The sequence below is a fragment of the Stegodyphus dumicola genome, chromosome X2, assembly GCF_044657685.1.
Source record: "Stegodyphus dumicola isolate Sdum_Otavi_A_Nest chromosome X2, ASM4465768v1".
NCBI lineage: Eukaryota > Metazoa > Arthropoda > Arachnida > Araneae > Eresidae > Stegodyphus > Stegodyphus dumicola.
In genome coordinates, this window is record NC_140781.1 from 162793660 (window position 1) to 162805084 (window position 11425).

The 11425-nt window shown below is 32.7% G+C and overlaps 1 pseudogene; it reads right to left on the bottom strand.

Moving 5' to 3' along the window:
* Window positions 1-8134: 8134 nt before the first annotated feature.
* On the bottom strand, window positions 8135-8729 carry LOC118181982 (histone-lysine N-methyltransferase SETMAR pseudogene; annotated as a pseudogene).
* Between the last annotated feature and the right edge of the window lie 2696 nt (window positions 8730-11425).

Consider the following 11425-nt stretch of genomic DNA (forward strand, 5'->3'; position numbering starts at 1 on the left):
TACGCTTTTATGCTCTTTTGCGAACTTCAAAAAGGAAGAGGAAATGTTTAGAACCTGGAAAAAATCTATTTCAAGGCGTAAAAGTTGTTTGCATGTAAAAAATTTCTTTCTCCCTTTTTTCCCTCTAATGGCTCTGTTATATTCGTGCTTCGAATACAGCTATAAAGTAAGGAAAAATGGCAAAACATCATTTCTGACTAAACATTTTAAAATGTAACATTCGTGCAAGCTACTTATGAAAACTTCAGTCAAAAATATAGTTAATAACTTGGTTGCTTTTATGAAGAGTTCTTGTTTAACTATCAATGAGCTACTTTTAAAATTAATTCCTGTTTATCAGTTCATTTCTCACACAATGTTTGAGAGATTATCTGCTTCTTTTCTGATTTTTTTAATCCCCATTGCCTTATTTAACTTACGAAGGTATTTAACTGCTAAATACTACAGTTTAGAGAATTTCTGGTGAGCACAGTATGTTTTACTCATAAACCAAGAGACATCAGCACCACATATTGGAAGCTATTGCAAACCAGCTGCATAAGAACACTGAATGCCAAAGACCGTGTTTTGGTTTGGCCTCCATAACACCTCCAAAAGACTCCATAACGATGCAGTGTTCGCCTAGATCGCGAGTATGTTTTGCCACATCGGTGCCACCGCTTATAGATGGGCAAGGCACAAAATGATTAGGCGCCAGAATAATATGATAAAATACTGATTCCTGATAAATACAAATTCAGCATGAATAGTTATTCTAACATAATCAAGCCTGATAAGAGCTTTACACATATCCTCACAGGGATATATTACTGAAACAGATCTCCTATGATCATTAGAGGGTATTCTAGAGATGTAATGCTGGACAGACCTTAAGACAGATAAAAGCAGTGTTATGATCAACAAATGCTACGGTAGTGAAGCAAAGATTGGGATTGTTCTCTACATGGAACAATAATGCTACATCTTAATCGCAGTGCGATACGTTATTGGAAAATGATGAAATGGACTGGCTGCTCGTCTCCTCAACTCGATCTAAGTTACGTAGCAAGTGTTAGTAATGTCGGTTTAAAAGCTGCGACTGGCGCTATACGCTTTACCCCAAGAAAATTTATAAAGTGAACAATTTAAGGAATTTCAGTATGAACGTAATTTTGAATTTTAGCTTCGAATTTTTTCGCTTACATGAGATGTAAACAGATGTCCTCATATAACTTCACTTTAAATTCCTCCATAATTATTCAGACTTTGAGAGAAATCTATGCATAAAAAATCTTAAATTTCTTTGAATATATGTTTAATAAAATGAAAAGAAATATTTTTGAAAATTAAAGCTAAATAACTAGCAGTTTTAAATTTTAGTGTGTAAATGAAGCACTTCTAAAAGCGCTGATTGCTATTATTGTTTTAAATAAAACAAGGTATTTATGTTGAAGAGAAATACATCTTTTACTGATTAAATTACGCTAGATACATGAGAAACAACAAAGCTTATCGAAAATGTTTCTTCCTCCAATATGTTTTCTCTTTTTACAGCTTGAAATATTTCACGAAGATTTGATGGATTTATCTGTTTCAGCTTAGAAATTTACAAAATAAATTTTAAAAAATAAAAGAAATGAAAGAAGCTGATCTTACTCTGTTCATCTTCAAGAAGAGAAAACTATGTTCGCATTTGTTAATCTTTTAAATCTTTTTTCCTTAGTTACTAAAATAAGTGTACATGGTCTTTTCTCATACATACTGTATTATCTCGCCATGTCTGAAAACTTTGCCTCACCTGCGCGATTATAATTATCAATGAATCGCTCATGTCGTCTCGATACACTTTAAAATTCGTCATGCATAATAATCTTTGTTGCTAGCTGATGGAACACATTTAAAATAATGACTACGTTAGAATACCTAATATTTATAATTTTAGAAATGAGATGAAAACCATTAATTGCTGAATTTTAGCAGATAGAATTTTCTGTATTAAGATTATTCATTCCAAACTTCTGCATCATAAGTATAGCCAAAAAATATTCTAATACCCATTTTAATGTTACATTTCAGTTATAAGAATGAACATACAGATTATTCAAAATGTTTAAAGCCATTTAAAATCGAGTATCCTTTCAAATTTAGAGGTAAGGGGTGACATAGAGGACATAAAACAAAAAACAACGAAACAAAATTAATAAAAATAGCCTCCCAGCCAGAATAGTGGTTAGTGAGTCTGCTTACCGTACCAAAGCGCCCGGATTCGAATCCCGGAGACAGAATGGATATTTGTAACTGTAATAGTGACCATGCAGCATGGGGGTACTATAAATTTACGGTAAGTCAAAAGTTCTCTCGAGAGGTTGCCTGTAGGGAAGGAGGAGTGGAAGATCCTCGGACTCATTCCCCTGGGGTGCTCTCCTACAAAATTGGGGGTGGAACTGAGCAAAATCGCACTGTCATCTGTATGGTACTTAAGGCTGTTGTTAACGACAGGCGCAAGCTTGACTCCTTGCTGCGATGAATTTCGTGTGCTCGCTGTGATTTAAGATAAGCCAGATTAATCACAACAACATTAAAAAAAATCTCATGAAGCTCTATTTACTAGTCATGAAGTCTACTCTTCGTGTAACTTTCTTCTATTATACACAAACAAGTGTCAAAAGTATAATCAAAGTTTTGGTGTACATGTTCCTTCTTATATTTTGTTATTCTTTATTTACTAGTCATGAAGTCTACTCTTCGTGTGACTTTCTTCTATTATACACAAACAAGTGTCAAAAGTATAATCAAAGTTTTGGTGTACATGTTCCTTCTTATACTTTGTTATTCTTTCTCCAACTGTAACAATGCAGGTTCTTGGAATCACACTGATTTAAGTAAAACAGTACCTTCGAATTTTGTTGCTCCGTAAAGCAAGTACCTTGCATTGTAGAGTCATTACGTTAATTGGAAGCAGAAAAGATGAAAAATATGCAACCGCCTTGGACGAGAATCGAACTACGGACCTCTGGAATACCGGCCCAGCGTGCTACCGTTACACCACGAAGGCACGCTAGGGAAGTGGGAGACATACCTTATATACTCCCCTTTTTAAAGACCGACTAGGGTTTTAGGGGACCTAATCGCCAAAATCCTGGGTGCGGAGAATCATCATCCACAACCCTTTTAGTTCGGGACCCACTTGTAGAGTCATTAGGTTAATTGGAAGCAGAAAAGATGAAAAATATGCAACTGCCTTCGACGGGAATCGAACCACGCACCTCTGGAATACCGGCTCAGCGTGCTACCATTGCACCACGAAGGCACGCTAGGGAATTGGGAGAAATACGTAGTGTCATAGTATGGCCATAGTACGTAGTGTAAATAATTGTAAATAGTGTAACCCCATGGTCCTTTTTGTTTCTAAATGTGTATTTCAATTGACTTGTATTTTGTATTTGATTTGTATTTAGCATTTCATAGCATTTGATTTGTTTAAGTTAGTTATTACACTTATTGTTCATGTTTTTTTTTTTTTTTGTTATTGTAATGTAATGTTTATTATTGCATTTATGCCTCAGTTGTAAGTTTGGCTTCCTGTCGTGGGATTATACTGCCCGGGAAGTGCAGTGTTTGGGAAGGGGGCAGTGTTACGGATTTGGTATTTAAATAGCTAATGTTAGTAGAATTATAAATTAAATTGTTTTATTTCCCATGCAGTGCAGCGCGTGACGAATATTAAAAGAAAGCTAAGACGAAAAATTAATAATACAAGAGCACGTGAATTTAACATTTAATAAATAAATATCTCTTTTTGATTTCGAGGAATTGTTAGAACAATCTCGCGCGTGATTTACAAAGGTTATAAAAAAGAGGAAAACCTTTCAATTCAGTTTCAAGAGTTTGTTTAGAAAACTGCTCTTTTTGACGGTAGTGAATTCGTGGATTAGCTTTCTCTAGCTCTTTTGAATTAAGTTCTGTTGAACGTTTAAGTAGTTAAACGATAACTACTGTGAGATATTGCAATACTGTACGAATACCTGAGGAAATTTAAGCATTTTGTTTTATTTGTTGTGATAATAATAAATTTTGTTCATTTTCCATCGGACTTGTGCATTCAATTCATAACGAACCCGTACGTATGTAACAATATTAACATATATACTGATTTCTAAATTTTTCTATAAGCACTTCATATATCCTTTTCATATCATTTTATATGTGATTTTCATATCTATAAGCATTCCTTGATTCGATATTAAATGTACTGAATATATACATAATATATACATAATAATATTGAATTTTGTTATTTACAAATGTGAAACAAAAACCCTGAATGAGTAGATTTTGCTTCCCAAAACACGTTTTAGATTTGTATAATTGTAAATATTTAAAATTTTTACAGATTATTTTAATTTGGTTAGTATTGTTATTTGTTTGAATAAAGTGTATTCCTTTTATTTTCAATATCAACATCAGATGCAAAAAATAAATTACCCTTTAGTAACTGATTTTTGCTTATTCCAAACCCGTATTGGTTTCTCTTCTTAAATGTTCAATGAAAGAGTTTTGCAAATTGAAATCTGTAACAAATACGTTGAAGAGCGGAGCTACCAATCTGCATTGATATTTATTCTTAAAATTGTTGATAGTGGTTAAAAACTCGAAGAAATTCGAAATTTATTCCTTTAAAAGATCAAAATTTCTGAACGTCATATATTTACAGCAAGAAAATTAAGTAAATTTGATAATGCAAATTCAAAAGTTGTCGTACTTGCGGAATTACAAAGTTGTCGTACTTCGGATTGCCTACGTAGAAATTTAAATACATACCGTCATTGATCAACTTGTGAAATTCTAACAATGCCAACGATTTAGTGCAGGCTACTGGATTTAAATACGATTAAGTAAATACTGGCTTCATTCAGATTAAATATCATACTTTATTATAAAACTATTCATTATTTTTTCTGAACCATGCATAAATCAAATATTACTTTTAAAATAGTAACAGCAATAATTTAATTGATATATAGGAAACATGGCAAAATTACTGAAGACAAATCAATGTTTTTATGAAGTTATAATTTTAGGCAAGTTACAATAAAGTGGTGCTGGTTTTATAGAAAATTTATGTATTTCGTAAAGAAGTAAACAAGGTGAACTGAACATTAATTCGATTTCTTCATTTATTCTTAAAAATGGTCCGCAATAATCAGACTCAGGTATGGAGATGAAAAGAACAATTTTTATTCAAGTTATTAATTATTACTCAACAAATATACCAGAATACACAGGAAATAATAATATAAATGGTTAGTATGCATTTTCCGTAAAATTCTGAATAAATTATGATTATTATTCTGAATAATCATAATTTATTCAGAGTTATTATTCTGAATATGTGACATTAACCTTCTATTGCCCATGAATGTATTACTCGATTGTTGATTTTCCCAATTAAACTTAGTCACATACATATTTACAAGCATTTGGCACGATAAAACATTAAAAAATGCCATTAATTTAGGATTTATACTTAAATTTATAGTTATAATTTTCACATGTGATAATTCACCATCATTTAATATTGTTGTCATCATTGTATCATAAGTTACTCGAAGCTGGAGTTCTTTATTTACAGGATCTCTACTGTTTCATACCAAATGAAGAAAACTTTGTATAGTTAGAGCTCCATATAGAACGTCTATTATCGTTATCTTTCGGATTTATTTTTCATCTCTATACGAAATCTTCATTCAAAAGGAATCAGTTTCTTTATCTTCATCTCAGAAATATAACTTAAATCGTCCGCCGAAACTTACTTGAAATATTTTTCCATCTCTTTACTGTTTTGTATTCTGAACAGTCCCCATTTTCTTTTCAATTCCTTAGTTTTCTACGTGCAACACTTTAAGCAATTAAGCTTGACACTTGATGTAAGCTTGACACAAAGCTATTAAACTTGATGCAATTAAACTTGACACAAAATTTCTATCAACGTCATCTTACGTTGATAGAAGAGTATGTCATACCACTTTCTCGAATCAAATCATGAGCCACAACGAAAGTTAAAAATTATGCAGCAAAGCTTATTATTTCATCCTGCCGGAGAATTCTATTTTCAAGTACCCTTGGCCACAGATGGAGATAAAGGCAACTTACGGAAACGATCCTTAAAAGAAAATAGGTCATGTAGATATACAATCCGTTTGTTATTCCCTTTTCACTTCCAAGGTAGTTCTCAATAATAAAATGGAGCCTAACCGAAACGAAAGATGTTTTTAGAAAAGTCTGTATCATTACCATACACAAAATGTTTTTGATATGTTTAGTTCAGTTTCCCTAATTTGCGAACCACACACTAATTCCTATCGTATCCAACAATTTGCCGAAAGAAGTATGTTGTTTCCAAAGAAGCGTGTATTCTTTTCTACTCTTCATCCCCAAAGAAATTTCCTGACTGTTCCGCTAGAGCGTATCTCCTAGTTATTTTACAATTCCACTGCCCTACATTGGCAATCAGGAATAACATCGACGGCGTTGTGGAAATAAGTTGTCTGAACGTAGCTGATCAATAAATGTTTAAATATTTGTATTTAATTGAATTATGGTAGCATGTTTACGATGTGCCTTTTATGTGGATATATTCACCCCTGTGTGATTATCATTAGTGTTCTGAGCCATCTTGAAGTGATTTGGATGCGTTATTCAGTTATTATTTTTAAATGAACTTCGCAATCGTCATCCGACGACATTTTGGATGTCGGCTACAAAACATTGACATTTACTATGTCCTAAATCTTTGCCTAAATTTGTTTCTCGTTACCGGCTAACATACTTTATGTTAAACAACAGAATTATCCATCTTTCCTTTCAGTTGACTGTAATACGACAATTATGACATAGGAAATATTTGAGTTTCCCTAAAGTCAGATTGCTACATAATAAAAGCTCAGTGGATTTCCTTCGAGTTTTCTATAGGAATGCAAAGAATCTTCGCCTTCATAACATTTCATATTGACATTTGTTTCTTTTACATAAGTTATTAAACTTTCTCTATTAATGTCTGAAATCCCCATAAGCTTTACATAATTTTAGTTATATTTCTCTCATGTTAGTGCAAATGTCTTAATCATAATTCGATTATGTAAACTGCATTTGAGGAACCATTGACATATAAAAAATAATACAAGATTTAGTCATGTGAGACTGTAATCTTCAAGCATTAAATTATGCATCAGGAATTTTTAAAGACAGTAAAACATAAAGAAATTCAAATTATTTCGGTAAAATCCTGTTGCTAGTATGTTTATCACTTTTGTCGTTTTGCAACTTCTAATATTGTGGTCTGAAATTACATAAAATTTTATGGAACTTGTATCTCGGTGTCTGGAAAATTAAAACATGGAAAATTCCAGAGATATAAAAGGAGTAAGAAAACTGTTGCTCTAAAGCACACGCTCATTCAGTTACCATGTTCCTCTAAGTAAGAAGTATTTCCATTGATTCATCATTTAAAATTTTTAAAGTTTTTACTGAAAATAAGTACATTATAAATTAATCTGATACAAAGAAGCAAATTAATCTGCAGCAGAATTAACTTTCCAGTCTCTCGTCGTAGAATGCTTGCGATGCTAACAAACATAAATTCAATTCTCAAAACCTGGGAAACAATTATTAGGTTGTCCGAAAAATAATGCAGGTTTTTAACCTATATCTTTAAAGTATCATAACTCAACTCAAAAACAATTTTATTAATCAAAATAAGCAGCAGCCGAATCAATGCATTTTAGCCAATGAGATATAAGTTTATTTATGCCGGTAGAATAAAATTCTGGAGTTCTGGAGGCGATAAAGTTGTCAAAGGCGTTTTGACCTCATCTTGGTTTCTGAAGCATTTCTTCTGCATAATGTTATCCAGATGTCTGAAAAAGTGGTAATTGGTCGGCGAGAGGTCAGGCGAATATGTTGGAAGAGGGAGAGTCTCGTATCCCAGTTCGTCCAATTTTCTGTAGGGTCAGTTGCACGACGTGCGGCGAGCACCGTCATGGAGAAGAACTGGCTGCTTTCTGTTGATCAATGCCGAGCACATGCGCTGCAAATTTTAGTGTATATCGTTGATTTTCTGACAGTACTTATCTAACGGTAATCGTTTCTCCCAGATTTAGGAAGCTGTAGTGGATGAGACTGGCCTCAAACCACCAGTCACCATAAATTTCTTTTGGTGCAAATTTGGCTTTGGAAAGTGTTGTGGTGTCTGACCGCGGTCCAACCACTGAGCTGAGTGTCGCCAGTTGTTGGAGAGAATCCACTTTTCATCGCACGTAACAATTCGATCAAGAAAAAGGTAGTTTTTGTTGCGGAGAAGAAGAGCAGACGACAATTCAAAACGGCGACTTTTTTTTATTTTCGCTCAATTCGTGAGGCACCCACTTATCGAGCTTCTTTGACTTTCCTATGCGATTCAAGTGATTAGAAATCGTTGTTTTGCTTACACCAAGCTCACGAACAGTTAAACACGGGTTTGTTTTAACCAAAGTCTTCAAATCATCGTCATCAACAGCTGAAGAGCGTTCACGATGCTCTTGATCTTCCAGGCCAAATTCTCCAAGACGAAACTTTTGGTATCTCCGTTGAATTGTAGATTCATTAACACTTTTCTCACCCCATACTTCGTTGACATTTCGAGCCATTTGTGCTGAGCTGTGGCCTAGCTTGTACTCATAAAAGTAAATTTGCAGAAAATCCTGTTTTGACATCTAAATAAAAACACCTAGTAAACATTTTTGAAAATAATTTTGGAACAAAATGATTATTATAGAAATATAGAGCGAAAATAGAGCTTAAAAATGATGTATAAACCAATGTAATTCAAAAGACTTTTTGTTGCTCAAAATGTACAGGAAAGATAAACAATTGCAAAAACCCTGCATTATTTTCCGGACAACCTGATGCATAGAATTCTGGCCTTTCGTCGACAGAAATGAAGAAAGTTAAGCATGTGGATTTAATAATTAAAACGTAAACTTAAAAATAAATTAAAGTAGCCAAGACAAGATGTCGCCATAATGTAAACCTTTTGTATATTTCATTTTTTTTTCAATTCTGTATCCTTCAAGAAATTTCTTTTAGTCTCTGACTTTTGAATTAGAAACTTTGTATAAATATACTTAACCTTTGCAAACGTAATCTAAATAAAATTAATGAATTAGCACTGGGAATGAAACGCATAATATTCCCTTCTCATAAAAGGCAAGTTTTACTTAAGGAAGAAATATCTTGTCAAATGTAACTTATGTCTTAATGGGTTCAACTCTTTCTCTTAAAATACAGAGCCCTTACAAAACAGAAACAGGATCATTTCCACAGTCTTTCGGTTATTTTCCTTAAAATGGGTATTTAAAATCATGCTTTTTACCTTCATTTTAGTCATATGAAAGGCTCATTTTCGCAAAGTGATCATTAGTCTTGAAAAGGTTGTTTTATCTTCATCACGTGAAGAGAAAAAAGCGTTTAGTTTTCTTTTCGAAGAGCCTTTGTTCAGACTCACTAAAGAAGGTATAAAATGCTCGTCCATTTGTAATTCCCATTATGTTAAAAAGGATAAAGTGTAAAAAAGGTGTAATGTAATATTTAAAGAATTGAATTAAGCACCGAATTTAACATTTATTGTACTTTTAAGCAAGTTAAGCAAGCAAGGATGATATGTCCACATTTGCATTTTATTTATTCGACGAAATATTTTTTTCTATTCTATCCACCTAAATTTTCATTTGATTTACTTGTCTGCCACCTGAGATACTTATAATTTTTCTTTTAATCTCTGTGTTCACTGTGTTCCGTTTCGCAAGAACAATGCGGTGTTAAAAGAAAGAGGGTCTTTAAAAGCCTTTGAACATTCTAAAATTTCTGCTAATGTATTGTTAACATGATTAAAAGGATGTGTAAAATTTCTCACAAATTTCTAAATAGAGAAGAATTGAATTAAATGAAAAAGAATTCTTTTGAAATCGTTTTAACTGTACTTTTTTCTATGGTGAGGCTTGAAGAAGTTTTCCCTACACAATGAACGGTTTCATTGAAATAATTAGTTGATTTTGCTGAAAAGTTCCAACACAGAAGCTTAAAAATTGCGCTTTAGTTAATTGCAAACAAATTTTTTTAACAATAAATGTGTTTACTTACATTTAAATATTACTTCAGAATGCATAGTTCTAACTTTAAAGTTTAACATCTTTGATTAAATACGTAATAAATGAATAAACACAAAATAGACATATCCAGCTTGTGACCTTCATAGTTCTTGGATGTGACTTGCGTGCAGCCGAAAAATGAGTTCAAACATTGCTGAATTTGAAAATGAGAGTGAATTACATGATTTTTAGTGAATATAACTATTTTACTAGAGTTGGGTAAAATCGCTGCTTTAAGGGATCATATCAGAACCTTTCGCTCACTGAAGTGAATCAGTTCTTTTTAACGATTCACTGCTTACTATCAATGACCTTAATGAATGCGCTCGGAACAGGCGTGGATCAAGAGCGGTGTGCAAAGTTGGGGGAAAAGCAGAAAGAATTGAACAAGGAGTCGGATCGCTGAAATAAACTCAATAAACCGTTCACTTCATTGACTGATTTCTTTCAACTTCACTTTTGAGATTACCTAAAATGCCGAAGGAGCTTGCTCCTATTTGGTCGTATCGGACGTAAACCTCCGTCGACCTATGGTCTCGTATCCTCTTGGCCGAGAAGCGTACCACTTAAGAGGTCGCTCGAGGGCGAGAGAGACCATGCTAAAAAAAGAGGACGGTAAAGAGGGCCGCAACCTCAAAAATGAAATAGATATGAAATATATACATGATATATAAAAATGACAATACTGGCAAAATGAATACATAGAACAACAATAAAATTCTGGAATAAAAAATGCTAAACGTTAAAAAATAATGAAAACTAAACTCACTTTTGTTAAAGATTACATTATTTTATTTCTATAATTGATAATTTGTTGCTACTACGAAGCACAGTATAAAAATAAATGTTTAGATTGGAGGGAGATGCCACAGAACAGGAAATTGTCTGCTGACAACACCGGCATTTTCCTTTTTCTTATCTAATTTGACAAAATGGTACCAAATACCGCTCGAGGTTCTTCTGTTTGTTAGGATCTATATTTTGTTCTGCAACTTTGAAAAAATAAATTAGATGGAAAAATTTGTGTGTATAAATATATACCAATTCTAAAGAAGATTAAAAAGAAATTCACAGATCTTGATTACAAGACGTTAGTAAAATATTAAATAAATAAAAATATAATTTATTATTTTACATAAATATTATAGTAATATTGTATTAAAAAATCTGATGTGTACACCATATGACTTCCTTGTACGGAATATTAAATTATACGCATTTTTTCTTGCATTTCATTTAAACTTATTGGATTAAATTAAATC